Source organism: Callorhinus ursinus, unplaced genomic scaffold (genome assembly GCF_003265705.2).
Source record: "Callorhinus ursinus isolate GAN/ISIS: 27379988/994484 unplaced genomic scaffold, GSC_fseal_2.0 scaffold12, whole genome shotgun sequence".
In the NCBI taxonomy this organism is placed as follows: domain Eukaryota; kingdom Metazoa; phylum Chordata; class Mammalia; order Carnivora; family Otariidae; genus Callorhinus; species Callorhinus ursinus.
Window position 1 is genome coordinate 73,763,680 of NW_027397074.1, and position 18,462 is coordinate 73,782,141.

The 18,462-nt window shown below is 37.1% G+C and overlaps 1 protein-coding gene across 6 annotated transcripts in view; it reads right to left on the bottom strand.

Annotated features, from left to right (window-relative positions):
* CNOT4 (CCR4-NOT transcription complex subunit 4) overlaps positions 1–18,462 on the bottom strand; it is a 143,431-nt gene that overhangs the window by 123,946 nt on the left and 1,023 nt on the right. The window lies entirely within an intron of this gene.

The window sequence follows — 18,462 nt, forward strand, 5'->3', positions numbered from 1 at the left end:
CTGAGGGAGAAAGACTCCCCACTTAGCAGGGAGCCCCACGAGGAGCTCAATCCCAGGACCCGAGATCATGACCTGAGCAGAAGGCAGACGCTTAACCTCCTGAGCCACCCCAGGCGCCCCTTCAAATTATTCTTATGGATCAATCTAAATCTAAGACTGCACAGCCAACAGAAATTGGGCCTATGCTCAAAGCTTAGAGGAAACAAAAAGGTAAACGGTATTCTAAGCTCCAGAAAATTGACAAGTAGCAAAATCTTTTTTTCAGCCTATCAAAGTTATCCTTCCACTGAGCATCCAAGAATGTGAACTTTAATGAGCTCACTTTCCTTCTTCTTTCTACAGTTCCTATTATCTATATTATCTCTGTTCTTTTCTTGCCATAGATCTTCTTTTCCCCAACTGTCCTTGTTTATAAAACCTATTTTTTTAATCAATTTCAGTCATTTTTAAAAAAGATTCAAGGGGGGGTGCCTGGCTCAGTCGGAAGAGCATGAGACTCTTGATCTAGAGGTCATAATAAGTTCAAGCCCCACAATGGGTGCAGAGATTACCAAAAATAAATAAGCTTTAAAAAAAAAGATTCAAGTTTGTTGGACCAAACTTTACTTCTTGCACTCTTCTTGTGAGTGTGCTTTTATATAATTTTCAATACCTAAGGATGTACGGTGGACTCTTTGGATGAGAATAAAAATAATAGTTCTTCTGTAAATATTCAAATGTTTAACAGAGCCATTTTTGTTAATATGTCCATGGTAACAACATAGTGTGGATTATAATGAAATATATTTTGGAGCTCAGAAGTCAACATCTCCCTTTAAATAATCCAGAGCTACCCAATTATCAGTTGTTCACTACCCAGATCTGAGCTATATGCCTCTTGGACTTAAACACAGTTCAAAGCTTAACCTCTGTAAAAACATTCACTGACCCCAAGATAAATTTTTTTTTCAACAGCTGTAAAAAGAAAATATAAATAAAACCATGAACTTAAATCTTTATATAAAGTATTGTAACATGGCGGGGGGGAAACAGCAGTAATGGGTGCTAAGGCCCAAGTTTATCAAAGTTTATAAAACCTAGACAGCAGACTGAGTCAGCAGGGGTTTGGATTGTTTATTCATTTGCTGGGTTTTGTGTTTAAGCAGACAAAATCTCTTTCCTCATACGTAAAATTTTCAATCCTTTTTTTTTTTAACCAGATAAACACTGCCTTTAAAGTTATACGTTAATAATGGAAGGATTGTAAAATGTACTATTAAATAGTCTAATATTAAGAAGTAAAGTAAATAAAAGGTCAACTCTGATACTTTTTAAGTTCCTCCTTCAAAATTCTTCCAGGCAATGGAGATAAAGAATAATTTATGCTTATGTAGTGCCATGAGCAGGGTATGGCAAAAGTCAAATACTTAAAACTCAGGGCTTGAGAACATTAATACTAAGGATAACAATAGGGGCACTTGGAAAAAAAATAGGGGCAACTGGGTGGCTCAGCTGGTTAAGCATCTGCCCTTGACTCAGGTCATGATCCTGGGGTCCTGGGATGGAGCGTTGCTCTGCAGTGAGCCTGCTTCTCCCTCTCCCACTCCCCCTGCTTGTGTTTTCTCTCTCACTCCCTCTCTCTCTGTCAAATAAAGAAATAAATAAAATCTTAAAAAAAAAAAAGGATAACAATATAGGCAGTTGCCACTTCCGGGCCTGCCCTCTTCTCCCACCTTTAGAATGTACTTTCACGCTGACCACTATTAAACTCCTGCTTGCTTAAAAACAAACAAAAAAAAGTATTTAACTTCAGAAAAAAAATACTTTTAAAATACGTAATACCAAATTCATTTTTAGTTGAATACATAACAGATCATTAACTGAGTTAAAAACTGAAAGTATTAGGGCAAAGAAAAAGATAAGTTTAGGGGCACCTAGCTGGCTCAGTCAGAAGAGCATGCAACTCTTGTTCTCAGGGTTGTGAGTCTGAGCCCCACACTGGGTACAGAGATTACTTAAAAATAAAACCTTTAAAAAAAAAAAAAAAAAGGTAAGCAGTGTCCAAGAGAAATGAAAACCACTACTATAATTTTTTAAATTTTCTACTAGACACATTAAGAAAAAGTACCAAAAAGTAATTTTATTTAACCCCATGCATTCAAAATGCATCTTTTTGTACTAAGCAATCAAACTCCAGTATTTTACACTTAGCACACATCTTAATTCAGACTAGTCATATTTTTCTTTTTTTTTAAGATTTTATTTAGGTATTTAATTAATTTATTTATTTAGAGAGAGCACAAGCAAGAGGAGGGGGAAAGGGAGAGAGAATCTTAAGCAAACTCCATGCTGTGCACGGAGCCCCACCTGGAGCTCAATCTCATGAGCCCAAGATCATGACCTGAGACAAAATCAAGAGTCACATGCTTAATTGGTTGACTGATACACCCAGGTGCCCCAGACTAGTCACATTTCAATTGCTTGACAGCCACTGGAAGCTCATAGGTTCCATATTGGATAACACAGGTCTAAGAAATGGCTTGAGAAAACAGGCATATATCTACCTTCAGACCAGGAGATTAAAAGCACAATAATCTGAAAGGATCTGAAATCAACAGCAACATATATACAATATCGTAATTTTTGTATGATTGTTGATCCCAATACAAGAAAACTTTCTGAAAGGGAATCAAAAGAAAACTGATTAGAGAACATGTGCCTTCAGAGAAAAGAACTCAAAGAAACTTAAAAAATGAGCTGTTAAATTCTTTCTTCACCACAATCTCCAAGCTTCTTTAAATGCAGTACAGTATAATTCCTCCAGAAATTATTAGCATTATGACAAGTACTTTCATTTTCCCCACAATTATACACATCATTTCTTTTTCACCTCTTTGTATCAATTCCCCTTTTACTATCATGTTCAGTATCATTCTATTGGAAACTCTATTCACAAAAGTAAAACCAACTCCTATCCCAGCCCTAAGAATGGGTTTCAGGATATGTAAAAAGAGTTTAGAGTATAAAATACTAATTCAAATAGAGCCAAAAGTTAAGAAATACAACACTTCCATCTGGGAGTAGGAAAAAACAAAAAGGGCAGGGGTAGAGAGGACATTAAATTTGGCAGGGGATGAGGGAAAGCAAACTTTGCTAAAGGACGTTAGTGGCAGTAATGAAGTAACAGCGGAACTCTATTAAGAAAGGGTGGTCCACTCTTACATTCAAAGCAACTTTCTGAAATAGTAACCAACTCAGACCTTCTCTTTCCAATTTCTTCAGGGATATAGGTGTTGAGTCTTTCTGTGTGTAGGGTTGCAAAGACGATGGTTAGTGCAGCACCCGGGTGGCTCAGTCAGCTGAGTGTCTGACTTCAGCTCAGGTCGTGATCTTGAGGTCCTGGGATCAAGCCTGGCACTGAGCATGGAGCCTGCTTGTCTCACTCCCTCTCCCTCTGCCCCTCCCCCCACTCATGCAGGGGCACTCTCTCTCAAATAAATAAATAAAATCTTAAAAAAAAGAGAGAATGGTTAGTGAAAAGAGGAAGACCATGAACCATCCCTGACAGCTCTTTGCTCACCCATAAAAATGGGTATAATCAAAGTCTACACTAAATATGCCATCTGTACCAATGAAATTTAGTAAAATAAAACAGACTAGAACAATCTCTAATCTTATCAACTCAAATGAAATTTCTTAAATGTGGTGCAAGATCTCTTGCCATCTAACTGATGTTTTCAAAGGATCATTCTAACAGCTATATTATTAACAAACTATAGAGAAAAGGGTAGAAGTTAGAGAAATCCCTCAGAAGCCTGCTGCAATTACCCAGCAAGAGATGACGGTGGCCGTGGAGATGGTGAAAACTGGGTGAATTCTGTACATGTTTCAAAGGCAGGGCCAAGAATTTCCTGATGGAATAAATATGTGAGAGCAAGAGAGTCAAGAATGATGCCAAGGCTTCTGGCCTGAGCAACTAAAAGCTGCCAACCTGAGATGAGGAAGGTTATGTGGGTGAAGCAGGTAGGGGAGGGCAGATATGGGAAGAAAGAGCATGAATTCTATTTTGGACATACTGAGTTTGAGATATTTAACAGTCATCCCAGTGAAGACATTAAGTAGGCAACTAGATATACAAATCTGGAGTTGAAGAGAGTAGTCTGGGCTGGAGAAATGAATTTGAGACCCATCAACATTTAGAAATATTCAAAGTGCCCCCCCAACCCCACCCCAAAAAAGAAGATATTCAAAGCCACGAAACTAGTAGACATCACCAAGGGAGTGAGGGTAAATAGACAAGATAATCAAGTACTGAGCCCTGGGGTAATCCACCGTTTAGAGGTAGGCAAAGAGAATCTACCAAGAAAGACTAAGGAGGAGCAGTCAGTAAGTTTTAAGGAAAACCAAGGGGATATGGTATCCTAAAAGGTAAATGAAACAAGTATATCAAAGAGGAAGAGAAAATAACTTGTCAAATGTAGACTGATCACATAATACAAAGAAATGACTCCTAGATTTACCACTGTCATTGTTAGGAGACCTGAACAAAAACAATCTTAGTACAGTGAGTGGCAGGGGCCAAAGCCTGACTGGAACAGGCTTCAGAGAAAACATGAGAAAATAACCAGAACAAGTACATTTAGACAATGCTTTAGGGGATTCTGCTGCAATGGAAATAGAGAAGAGCAGAAGAAGATATTTTTATGAGGCTAAAAATGATAGCATGTTTGCACATTAATGGGAATGATCCAGAAAAGGAAAAATTAATGATCTGAAGAGAGGGAGGAGAACTGCTTAGAGCAATGTTCAGAGTAAATGAAAGGGGATGGGATCGAATACATTAATCAGAGGAACTGGATTAGACAGAATAAAAGACAGTTCATCTATAGTAACAGAAGGAAGGCAAAGGTCTGTGAGTCAGACCATCAGGTACGTAGATATACAGGTGGAGTCTGTAAATGTTCTGACAGCTTCTATTTTCTCAAGGGAAGAGGAAGCAGGTCCGTCAACTGAAAGTGAATATGAGGAGGAAGGCTGGAAGTCTAAGAAGAAAGGCAAGGGTATAACTAAGACATCTGGGAGAGGGAAAAATGAATGGACTAAAGAAATAGACTATGACTGCCAGACAATATTAAGGGCCACCTGAAGTTTCTTACTATTAATCTAAAGTTGAGAGTGCTCATCATAGTTGTATTCTTCAGTCGCTTTTAGCCACACAGGTGCAGATGTGAAGTACTCAAGAGAATCTGACTTAACTAGAGTTGATGTTTTACCAAGTAAAGTATGAAGAAGTAAAAGAGGAGCGAGACAGTAGAGGGCATATGAAAGGGAGTGAATATAATGATTGATCACTAGGTAATGAATGAATAACAGGTAAGAAGAAAATCAAGGGGGCAAAGGACAGTCTGTGGACTGGAAGTCCTAATGACAGGAAACGATTGTTACGTTAGGGTATTAGGTAGAATGAGCTGAAAAGATAGATGGCAGAGGGGCTGCATGAATTGAAAATCATGGAAGGGTTCAAGTCATTGGTAATAAGAAGGTGTAACAACCACGGAGTGAATGACTGAGATGAGACAGTGAGCAAAATCTTTAGAGAATAATTTAGAGAAGGCCACAGTAGTAGGATCAGAGATGGTATATGTTGAAATTATGAAGAATTAAAAGACGCAGAGTATCAGCAAGAGTAACAGTGAGCTAGGAGCTGTAACAGTCAAGAAAAGAGAAGATGGAACCCAGAGTGCAGCAGATGACAGCAAACAAGGGTTTATGGACAACATAACCTGTTAACAGACAAGTTGCAGGGAGGGGAGGTGAATGGAAAGTAACTGCCTCATTTTTCAGACTCAGTGGAACCAGGCTCCCTCTTCAACTCCTATATGGAGGAGGTCAGAATGGGAAATACAGTTTTCAATCATAGTGTACGGGACTCCCCACTGACCTTTGATGATGGCATACAAGAAAAAAATGAAAAACTTAATAGCCAACAGGTAACAGGACTGCAGGGGAAGCAGTGTTTTCAGGAAAGCAGAAAGTAGAGGAAAATATTCAGGAAAAAAACAAGGATAGAAGAAATTTTGCTGATGATGGAGGAGTGAAAGAACTAGAAATGTTCAGAACCCTGTGGGGATTAAAGTATGAGACTAGTGGTGACTGACATAAAAAGGGATAAAGGATATAATGAGATTAGTCCAGATATACTTCAGGCAAGTAACAGTGTCAAGGCTGTGAATACTGGAGGGAAGAATGACATATAAGAAGCTCCCTGTCAAAAGAAGACAACAGTCTTGGGAAGCAGGCTTAGTCTCAGGGCAAAGGGCTTCCCCTCCATCCCTAAAGATGGCTTGCAAGGAAACTATAATGTACTTTTAAGATTGTAGAATTTTTAAAAACTAATAAAGAGGTTAGAACAGTACCTAGTATCTAATAAGCACTCAATGGTAAGCTTTTATTACCTAATCAAATGTAAAATGTAATTATTGTAGCAAAAAAGAAATTCATCTTACATTTTCCTTTTCTCAGCTAAATGGATTTCTCAAGAGATTGCCAGGAAAACCACTACCAAAGTGGACTTATTTCAGAAAGGAGAGGAAATCTTTGAGGTCAACTTCTACGTAGTGTTCACCAATTTCAGAAAACCCACCTCAATGGCAGAGTAATTTATTAGTTCAGCAAGCATATATTGACCACCTACTACTATGTACCAACTACTATTCCTAGAACCTGGGGTACATCAGGGAACAAATATCCTTACCCTACTAGGTGGAAATCAGCAAAAAATAGTATATATAAAGAATAAATGGATTATACGATATATACAAAGATAAATATTATAGAAAAAATAAAACAATGCAAATATTAAAGGAGAGGGGCCCAGGTTCTAACTATAAAAAAATAGTCAGGGTAGGCCTTATTGAAAAGGAGATCATTTGACCAAAGATCTGAAGCAGTTGAGGTAGCTATGTGGATATTTGGAAAAGTTTCTTCAGACAGAGGGGAAAGCCACAGCAAAGGTTCTAAGGTCTTTCCATGTAGTTCTTGACATTACTTGGCAATGATTTCATTAATTTCTTTTTTTTCTTTTTCTATGTGACCTCCAATCTTACTCTCTATACCTCAACAGTGGATGATGATAATAGCTAACATTTATCAAACATTTACCAGATACCAAGCATTGTTCTAAGGGTTTTAAAAAGATTCAATAACTTAATCCTTACCACAGATCTATGAAATACATGCTGTCATTGCCTCCATGTGACAAGGGAGAGTTAGAGTTAGCAAGTGGCAGAGTCCTGAAACAGTGTGTGTAATAAGTCTTCTCTATTATGAAACAAGAACATTCAGCACAAACTGCCTCAAGTTTTCTCCTAATAAATAGAATCCCTTACAGTACACACTCAAGAACTATGAAAGCTGCTATTATAATTTGTCTTCCTGCCATTTCTAGACTGAATGGTCTTTACCTAGAGTCTGCACTTACACCTTCCTTAACCTTCCCCCCAATATGATTTACGTTCCCAGGCTACTGAAATTGCTTTAACATCGTTCTTGATCATCACACCACAAGCCAAAGAGCTTTCTCTATTCTCACTGCCCTGAATGTCATATTGGACTATGTCACTTTCTTTTCCTCTTAAAACTGAAGTGACACCATATTGGATTTTCCTATTCCTCATCTTTGTGACTTCTCTCTACTGGAAAATCTCTTTGTTTTCTGAAACTTAAACTCTTCCATCTTCTTTCTACCTCTCCAATTATTCCTTTAATAACACTTTTCTCACTTCAACCCCTTAAAGGCAGAGGTTCCAAAAGTTTAATGTGAGCCCTTTGTGTTTCTCTCTCTGTTAACTCACAGTCTCCCTTAAGATTCATTCATCCCATAAGTATTTATTGAGCTCTTACTATCTATGAGGCACTGTCTAGGCCATTTAAGGTAGATCAGTGAACAGAACAGACAAAAAAAAAAAACAAAAACAAAAACAAAAAAACTCTCTGTCCACATAAAATCAAATAATTCTATGCTACCAAGGACACTCAAAACCATCTTCCCTTAAATACTATTTTAAACACATCACTCTCCTGACTTAAAAAAAAAAAAAGAACCTTACCATGATTGCAATGATTGCCCTCTTAACAACCACATCTAAATTTCTCTGCCTCAGTCCAAAACACTCCATAATCATTTTTTATCATACTTACCAAGTTTCATTTTCTAATACTCCCTGATTCAAAAGAATTCCAGGCAGGCCAGTCTTTCAATTGTCCCCTCAAACACATTACTTGTGTTTCCAGCTTGTCAAGTAATTACTGAAAACATATGTCTAGTACCTAAACATTAAAAACTGTATTGAATAAAAAAAAAGTCTTCAAAAATGAACGCTTTCTGATTCTTTCAAATGTATAATAATGTATAATAATAGCAAACACTTATACAGGGTTTACAACGTGCCAAATACTATTCCAAGCACTTTACATATTAACTCATTTACTCCACAGATAATCCTCACATCTCCATGCTACAAATGAGGAAGCTGAGGCCCACACAGGGTAAAGTAACTTGTCCTAGGTCTGACAAGTAATAAATGGTAGAGTCAAGATTTACATTTAGGCAGTATGGCTTCATACTACACTGCATACTCACAGTAATAGCAATAAATAAAAATAGGGAACAATTCGAAGGGCTTGCACAGAGAATGAGAAGCTATTAAAAACTCTGTTTATGGGGCACCTGGGTGGCTCAGTCGTTAAGCGTCTGCCCAGGTCATGATTCCAGGGTCCTAGGATCGAGCCCCACATCAGGCCCCCTGTTCTGCGGGAAGCCTGCTTCTCCCTTTCCCACTCTCCCTGATTGTGTTCCCTGTCTCACTGTCTCTCTCTCTGTCAAATAAATAAATAAAATCTTTAAAAAAAAAAAAAAGCTGTTCAACTATGAAAAATCATTTAAGTTAGTCCTTTCTCCAAATAATGAAGAAAATATATCTTTTAATATATCAAGTTTTAAAAATTGTAGAATTTAGTAGTACATAAAATAAAAAAAACATAATCTGTAAACACAAACACATCATATATTATTCAGAGTTCACCAAAGCTGCTGAAAATATTCGCTAGGCATGACAAAAGAATATATGGTAACACATGACTAACAAATATTCTTTTGTTAGCATGACAGTATTAAAGTATTTTACTGTTACACTTGCTTTCATCAGGATCAAAACAGACTTGAATACAATGCAGGGAAGGTAGCTACCTTAAAAAGAGATTCCTAGGTTTACTTTTTGGAAGCAAAACTCACATCTAGGACTGTGTCCAGTATGACAGGGAAGATTTTAGTAGCAGCAAGAAATCTCAAAAAAGTACCACCAAGCATCAACTTATATAGGTACTCTTCAACCTATCACTAATTCCATGGCTACCAAAGGACCTTTTTTTTTTCTTTTAAAGATTTTATTTATTTATTTGACAGAGAGACACAGCGAGAGAGGGAACACAAGCAAGGGGAGTGGGAGAGGGAGAAGCAGGCCTCACGTGGAGCAGGGAGCCGGATGCGGGGCTCGATCCCAGGACCCTGAGATCATGACCTGAGCTAAAAAATGCAGATGCTTAACGACTGAGCCACCCAGGCGTTCTCCCCCACAAAGGACCTTTTAAAAGGTTCCTAAGGACTCATTTGGTAAATTCATGAAGGTATTTTATAACTGAATACATAAAAATAAAAATAAAAATAAAAATAAAAGGCAGAGGATTTTCCATAGAACAGTCTTAGAATAATACATCACTAACATATAAGCAGATGAGAAGTATCATACCTATCGTTTTCTTCTCTTTCCTGTTTCCCCTTTCCTTCTGGCAGAGAAAAGACAAATCTTGTCAGGCTTTGAGCTGTAGAGGTTAAAATGCACAAGGCTGGACAAGGACACTAGTTTGATTTGGAAATGGCTAAAGTCTGTAGCCTTCTCAACTCGTACTAACAGTGTAACTTAGAAAAAAAAAAAAAGACCCTGAAGCGCCTGGGGGGCACAGTCAGTTAAGCATCCCAACTCTTGGTTTCAGCTCAGGTCGTGATCTCAGGGTCACGATATTGAGCCCCATGTCAAGCTCTGTGCTGGGTGTGGAGCCTGCTCGGGATTCTCTCCCTCTTCCCCTTCCCACCATAGCCATTCTATCTCTCTAAATAAACCTTAAAACACAAACAAACAAAAAACCCTGAAGTATGTAACCAAAGGCAGCAAAGGAGCTGAGCAATGCTTTAGCCAAAAATGCAGAGTTGCCATTGCTAGAATCTGAAGTCTTCTCACTTTATTTTCTGCCTCCCCTCCCCTTTCCTGGGTTTACAATATACCCACCCTCCTGGCCGCCCAAGGCAACCCCAAAGCCACTCACACAAAGTCAGCTCCTTCCCAAGAATTACGTGAATGAAAAAAAAAAAGCCAACTATTAATAATTTGAGATTTATTTAAGTTATTAAAATTGAGAGAGATTTTTTTGGAGCAGTGAACCATTTTCTCCCCACTACTACCCACTGTAACCTTTATAAATGGCTCCATACTCCAAGGACTAAATTAAAATTTCTTGGGGAAAGAATGGATTGGCAGCTACCACTTGAGATATTCTCAAATACTAAGGTTCTCTTATACTGTGTACTTGATACTTCCTTCCCACATACACTGGTATATACAATATACCAGATATACAATCCTTCTCAAGATTTTCCTGTATGAAAGGATCTCAACTCAATCTTAAATCCAAAATTAACATATTAAAGCCCCTGTTAAACCAAGAAGGCAACAGCTTTCCATTCTATTGACCATATTAGAAAGCACACATGACCAGCTATATAAAGAAGTAAAAAATGTCAAAAATAGCTCTGTCATGTTATCAAGAGTAAGGAGGTCGTAGAATGGAGGGAATGTTAAGGAAAAACAGACATGTCCCAATAATGTACTATGTTGCATCATCATCCGTATCCTTATCAATATTTCCTAAGTACCTAAAGGGTCCATGGCATTATGGTAGGTCATACCTTTTATAATACCAGGACCAAAAATGACTGGTGAATAAAGATTAATTGTGAAGTTGTTGCAAGTACCCTCAGCTTGAGATGTTTTCAGACGCTGTGAGAATCCTTAAGATCCACATGCTATATGCTGTAGAGAACACATGTGATATTGAAGGAAGCAGTAAGTGAATAAATGGCAATACGGTATTATTCATCGATTATTTACAAAGCCAGAAGCAAATCTACTTCCCCCCCTCCTGCTTTAAGACAAAATGTAAAATTTTCCTTCACAAAACAAACGCAAAATTTTCCAGAAATACAAAACGGATGAAAAAGCTGGTTTAATGAAGAGTCGACAAAACAAGAAAAGAACTTTAGGGGTCTCGTAACTTAAGAAAAATTCGAAATAGGGACACCTATGTGGCTCAGTCGGTTAAGTGTCTGCCTTCGGCTCAGGTCATGATCCCTGAGTCCTGGGATAGAGTCCTGCATCGGGCTCTTTGCTCAGCGGGGAGCCTGCTTCTCCTCCCTCTGCCCCTCCCCCTGCTCATGTGCATTCTCTCTCTGTCAAATAAATAAATAAAATCTTTAAAAAAAAAAAGGAAAATTCCAAATAAAAATAGGGCTGTTTAGCCAGATCTATTTTTATTAATACCTTTGCAAAGCAGAGTATAACAAATTAAATCAAAGAACGCATTTCCATTTAATAATGTCCCTACATTCTTCTCTAGCCTGCTGACCTAAACTTATCCATCCTTAAGGGAGCTTGGAGCTGACAATAGTTAGTGCCCTACTTCATCAGAATTTTCTGCCATTTCTTCTGCTCTCATCAGGTCATTATTAAACTTTACAGATATTTAATAATATATACTGGTTACAAACTGTTCAAATAAGTTTCCTAATACTCCTTCTCAACTCATTCACACACAAGAAACAGATGAGACATAAATTTCTCTTTTACAAGTCAGATATCTTCCATCTCTTATTTTCATGTCATTTTCTTCCCCCCCCCTTTTTTTGAGAGAGAGGAGAGAGAGAGCACTCAAGCATAGGGGAAGGATGCAGAGGGAGGAGAGAATCTCAAGCAGACTCTGCGCTGAGTGTGGAGCCCAACGAGCTTGCATTGGGCTCCACACTCAGGACGCTTAACCTATCAAGCAACCCAGGAGCCCCTCTTACTATCATGTAATTAAGATTGTCTTTTACTGTTCACACTCTCATTCCCTAGTGAATGAATATCTAAAATTATTTTAAGACACTGGTAGCTATTTTCTACAGAAATTTTTTAAGGTTGTTATATATCGAGTATCATGCATCACTTCCCTTCCAAAAGCTAGGCCTGAATAATAAATTGCAGTTTACTATCGAAGATAAGTCGACCACATTTCTTCAGTTCTCGGTTCTTTAAAACCTTGGTGTTATTTCTGAATGTAAGGGACTGAAGAGAAAATAAATTAGCTGCCAAATCCTCTAGAACTTCAACACTAACTTCTCTCCATGGCCCCTTACCTCAGTGGCCTAGTCATTAATTTTTCACATTCAACTTACCTGTCAACCCCAAAATATGATGCATCTTACTGAAAGGCAATTTTCCCTCAAAAAAAAAAAAAAGCACCTTTAATATGTTATCTCCTGCCTCCTGACCAACTCTAATGGTTCCTTACAGTTTAGCACATCAAATTCAACCTGACGCTGAATATACCTTTCATAACCTAGCTCTACCCTAGTATACTAACTTACCTGACACCATTCTCAGAAATTAAGATCTTGTTCCACTGAGGTCAGACTACTTACATCCCTCTCACATCATGCTGGTCACAGCCAGTGTTTGCTCACATATGGAATGTTCTGGAGACGCTTGCCCTATGCAGATGGTATGTATTTTTTATTCAAGTCCCACTTTCTCTAAGAAGCCTCACTCCTAGAACTTCAGTCTGACGATATCCCTACACTGACATAATGGACCCAGACTATGTATACCGCCCATTATTTGGATACTGCTTTGGATAGTGCTAGTTGTATTATTATGAAAATTTACCCAACAAGATAATAAACTCTTTTTTTTTTAAGCTTTTATTTATTTATTTTACAGGGAGAGACACAGCGAGAGAGGGAACACAAGCAGGGGAGTGGGAGAGGGAGAAGCAGGCTCCCCACTGAGCAGGGAGCCTGATGTGGGGCTCGATCCCAGGACCCTGGGACCATGACCCGAGCCGAAGGCAGATGCTTAACGACTGAGCCACCCAGGCGCCCCAAGATAATACACTCTTAAGAGGCTGGGTCATAGTGCAGAAAGTGGATCTGTAAGTACTCAAAGACTATTTGACAAGCTGATTAAATGATCTTGATAAAATATCAAGATATTTTATTTCATTATGTCAAAAGAGTTCCAGTACAAATGTAGTAATGTGATGACTAGGATTTGCTTCAAAATAATCTAGGTCAAAGAGCAGAGGGATGAGAGGTAAAGTAGGGATATAGGTGAAACCAGACTGGTTATGAGGTAATAACCTTTGAAGCTGAGTAACAACTACAAAGAAGTTGGTGTCTACTTTTTTTTTTTAAAGATTTTATTTATTTATTTGACAGAGAGAGAGACAGTGAGTGAGAGAGGGAACATAAGCAGGGGGAGCAGGAGAGGGAGAAGCAGGCTTCCCGCTGAGCAGGAAGCCCAATGTGGGGCTCGATCCCAGGACCCTGGGACCACACCTGAGCCGAAGGCAGACGCTTTAACAACTGAGCCTCCCAGGCACCCCGAAGTTGGTGTCTACTTTTAAACTTGTTTAAAATTTTTCACATTATTTTTTAAAAAGTACTAATAATGTCTTTACTTCATTTTAAATGACAAAACCGAAATATATTATAACATTTTCTTTACTCAACAAATACCTAGGTCCCAATTCAGAGTAAGAAAAAAATTTCTGGAAAGATCTAATTTGACAGGGAACTTGCAGCATCCTAATTCTAAGAATAAAAATCAGTTAAAGGAAAAAAATGGGATCAAAATCGGAGGGGTTCTCTATCAAAAGAATAATTAATCTTACTACCAAAAGCAATACTGTTTACATTTCAAATATTCATTCAATCACAGCATTCACAAAAAGGTCCACCCAAACCTCAAAAAATAAAAAACATCAGGAAAAAATCATAAGCATACAAAAGGTAGGGAAAAAAAGTTGCTACAATCAATGTTCAATAACACAAGTCAGCCAGTATTATTTCAGGAAGCTCACAATCTGAAGACACCTACTGCCCTCAACAGGGAATGAATTAGAAGGTTCTTAAATAATCAGAAAAATTAGCACTTCCTCTTTATTCCAAAGACTGAAAAACATGGTTAAGAAATTTCAGATATTTGGCTTAATGACAATGTATCTGTTTGTAGCTGCTAAGGAATGCTCCACCCCTCCGATACTTCAGTCTACAGCTACTTTTAAAATTTCAATCAGTATTTTCCCTACAACATCATTCATTAACTTCTTCCAAAAGCAGGAATGCAACACCAGCTACCTTTAAATGCTGGCATTTTATTCTTCTAATTACACTGCTTATTTTGCCCTGACTTATTTTTTTTCCAGACTGGTTTTAGAAATAAAACAATATGATTATTTTGATTTTCCCTCCCCATACTGTCTCTGAAGACTCAAGAGGTAAGACTTTAGTTGCCATACCTAAAAAAAATATTTGTTTTTGAAACGATATCTGACACATAAACAAATAACAAGGTTTATCCTCATAGCAACGTATCATCTCCTCATCACCCAATGCAATTAAAGTTTAAAACAGGACAACACTCTTGCATAAACAGAGTTTAGTAAGAACAAAACCTTCCTCACAAATACAGTTCTTAGGAGAAAAATAAACTCATCCTCAAATTCCCTTGTACTTGTACTATCTTGAAAATTAACTTTTTCTAGCAAGTACAAGTAATCATCATTTTTTTGGTAGCATCGATGTTCTCCCCTTCTCATGAAAAAAAAAAAAAATGCTATGGGAAAGCTAATCCAAGGGCCAAAACAGTGTTTAAATTTTCTCTTCCATAAACTAATTTCTGATTAAAAAGTAAAAGAATTATACCATGAAAAAGAAATGTGACAAAACCCACTGAATTATATTACTACGTTTAAAAAAGTTAACACTGGGCGCCTGGGTGGCTCAGTTGGTTAAGCGACTGCCGTCAGCTCAGGTCATGATCCTGGAGTCCCGGGATCGAGTCCCACATCGGGCTCTCTGATCAGCAGGGAGTCTGCTTCTCCCTCTGACCCTCCCCCCTCTCATGCTCTCTGTCTCATTCTCTCTCTCTCAAATAAATAAATAAAATCTTTAAAAAAATAAAAAATAAAAAAGTTAACACTTACCACACACTCTTTTCTAATAAAGACCACATAATAAGATTAAAAGCAATTTGGAAAAAAGTTCTTTCAGAAAACCACTAAATATGTGATTAAAAAGCCCCACTTATCTTCTTTCTTTGCATCACTACATGATTGAGTAAATTATGTCATCTTTATAATTTGTATAATCTCAACTTCCAAGAAAAAAATATTTAGAACTATCTTTAGGTGGGGCGCCTGGGTGGCTCAGTTGGTTGGACAACTGCTTTCGGCTCAGGTCATGATCCTGGAGTCCCGGAATCGAGTCCCGCATCGGGCTCCCCGCTCGGAGGGGAGTCTGCTTCTCCCTCTGACCCTCCTCCCTCTCATACTCTCTGTCTCTCTTTCTCTCTCTCTCAAATAAATAAAATCTTAAAAAAAAAAAAAAAGAACCATCTTTAGGATATCAAGGATATTAACATATTGACACATTTTATATATAAGAATGGGCATTTGCAGATTTTTCTTAATATCTCTTAAGTACATAAAATTTTTTAAATCTCAGAATGTGTTGTTTTATCCAATACATGCTATTCCAGTGGGATAAAAACCATTTACAAGCTCCACTTAGATTAAGAAATCCTTTGAGAATAGTATGTGGTACATTCTAGTTATACTACTTCTAGAACACGAAAAATCTCTATAACCTATTTCCCTACAGTTTTTCTTTGGAACCACCTGAGCTAAATGTATCTTCCTTCACAAAATGTCAAGACTACACTTAATGACAGAAAGCTAACTGAATTTTCAGCAGAGGCTGAAGTTTTAACAAATTAAAACTTTCTATTTCACTTCAATGGTCTATAAAAATAATAACATGAATTGAAATAGATTCAATTGAGTATTATTTGCAGGTACAAGACACACGTGCACACACACAGTAAAATGAAGAGTGTAGCTTCATCTTAAAACCAGAAGTAGGGAAGAAAAGGGAAGCCTTGAGAAAATGTTTTCTTCGTTCTCTTAAGCCATTTAAAATCATTTTTAAAATAAAATTCCCCTAATGAAAGAAGTTCATCCTTAAGCAACACTCTCCTTTACAAAGCAATGAGTTGAAAGTTATTGCCAGTGAAGCTGAAGGACAGTACAAAATTTTCTTTTCCTGCATTTTGTGATTTGATTATTAACTATCTCATCCTAATAAAATTAAAGACCTGTCTATGCAATTTTATGGAAACAAATTTTATATAATAAGTTAATTTAAAATAAGTTAATTTAAAGTAACTTTAAAGTAAACCTTCCTATAGAAATCATCTATTCATCTAAAGAATTCAACTATTGAACCTGGCAGAAAGTATTCCAATCTATCACAAAAAAGAACAAACCAAATCCACGGAAGTATGAAGTTGCAATGTTCTTCAAGTTATATCTAAAAACTTAAATGATACACAAACATTCTGAAATTACAGCTCCCAATTTATCAAAATGTCAAAAAAAATTTAAATACCTCCTTCAAATGTACTAAAGATCCCAAAGTAAATTCATTTTGACTTTAAAGTGCAGAAACTAAGAATCTAATGATTGCAAGAGAAAAGTGTAGAGTGAAGAAAATTACTTGAGAATATATTTAGTGAGCTAAAATATCTTTACAAAAGATGTATTAAAATCATTTACACTTTTCTGCCGAACAGTCCTCTCCTAGAACACACTGCTTACAAATCAGCCAAGTATGACTGCCAAGGGTTTCCTAAACCTGTGTGTTGGTATTATTTGCAGGTACAAAGTGGAAAGCTTCTCCACCAGTGTATGACAAAAGAAAACGATAGATGCTTTTACTTAGAGTTGAAGACCAATTGTATTAAACATGTTCCTACTGATAAACTAAATATAAGTAATTTTTTAAAGAAAAACCTCAAGTTATAACTCAGGACAAGTCTTGCTATAGAAATTGCTTACAAGTCTCAAAGAGTAGGGATTTATTTAGTTTCCCCAAATTGGGGCTTAAGTGGCTAAAAGAAGAAGGAAATTTTATAAACAGCTTTTCTAACCTTGGTTTATATTTGATAAAGCAGATCATTTATCACAATCAAGTAAATAGAATGCCAAATGAAGATTCCTCAAGTATTACAGATAAAATTTATAAAAATCAAAATACAGCAATGTGAAAAAGTGATTAAAAGGGTAACTGTATGTATTTGTATTTACACTTAAGGTATTATTACTTTTGCAAGAGGTATACTGATGCATGAAATTGCTACTGTGACTTTTAACATTTTTACATACAACACAGTGTCTTATTTATGTTTAAAGTTGAAATGCTGAAATATACGTATCTGATCTATGTAATCCTGTTTGTTTTTCTGATAATTCTTTATTTCACACTGGTGTGATTACAGGCTCCTCATACCATTAGTCAGGGCATTTCAATTTTGCTTTCATCAAAAAATGGACATCGTCAGCCACCCCTTGCTCCTAGTTTTCTGCTTTTTAATGTAGATAATAATGACAGTGAGTGCCAACAAATGCATACAAGAGCACAGCTTTGTCATTTCTTTTCCCAACCCCCTTCTTTTCTGTGGAAAAAAATGGGGATTTACTTTTGGAGGAAAAAAAAAATTCATTTTTCTTTTGCATACATACCTAATGAATTTTCGAGAGAAGACAATTTATGTTAAAAGAGAGAACTTCCCAAATCCAAAAATACTAAGTAAGTCTGATATTGGCTGGAAAGGAAATTTCCACCCGAACCATAAATGTGTCATCAATTAAGCCGATCCTCAATATAACTCAGTCAATAATCAATTTTCAATATGGAAAGGATCTGTAACCCACATATAACCAGCAGATTAATAAAAATCTCATATCTTCTTGTGGAGTTCACAGATTAATTTGGTTGTATGCCAGATTTACCTTATTTTGAAACGCCTAGGCTAATATTTGTTGGTATAATCAGAGTTCACATTAAGTGTCCCGGGGAAAGGTAATTAAGTAGAATGCTTAGTAGCAGGGAGAAGCCAGTCAAAAATAGAAGGGAAGGGGGGGGAAACCACCACACAAAAAACCCCCACGTCCCAACAGAGCGAAAAATCCACAAATAGATCCCTGAAAGCCAAAAGAAAACGTTCTTCTCCCGAGGAGCCTGAATAAATGATCTCCACTCATAACGTTTAAGAG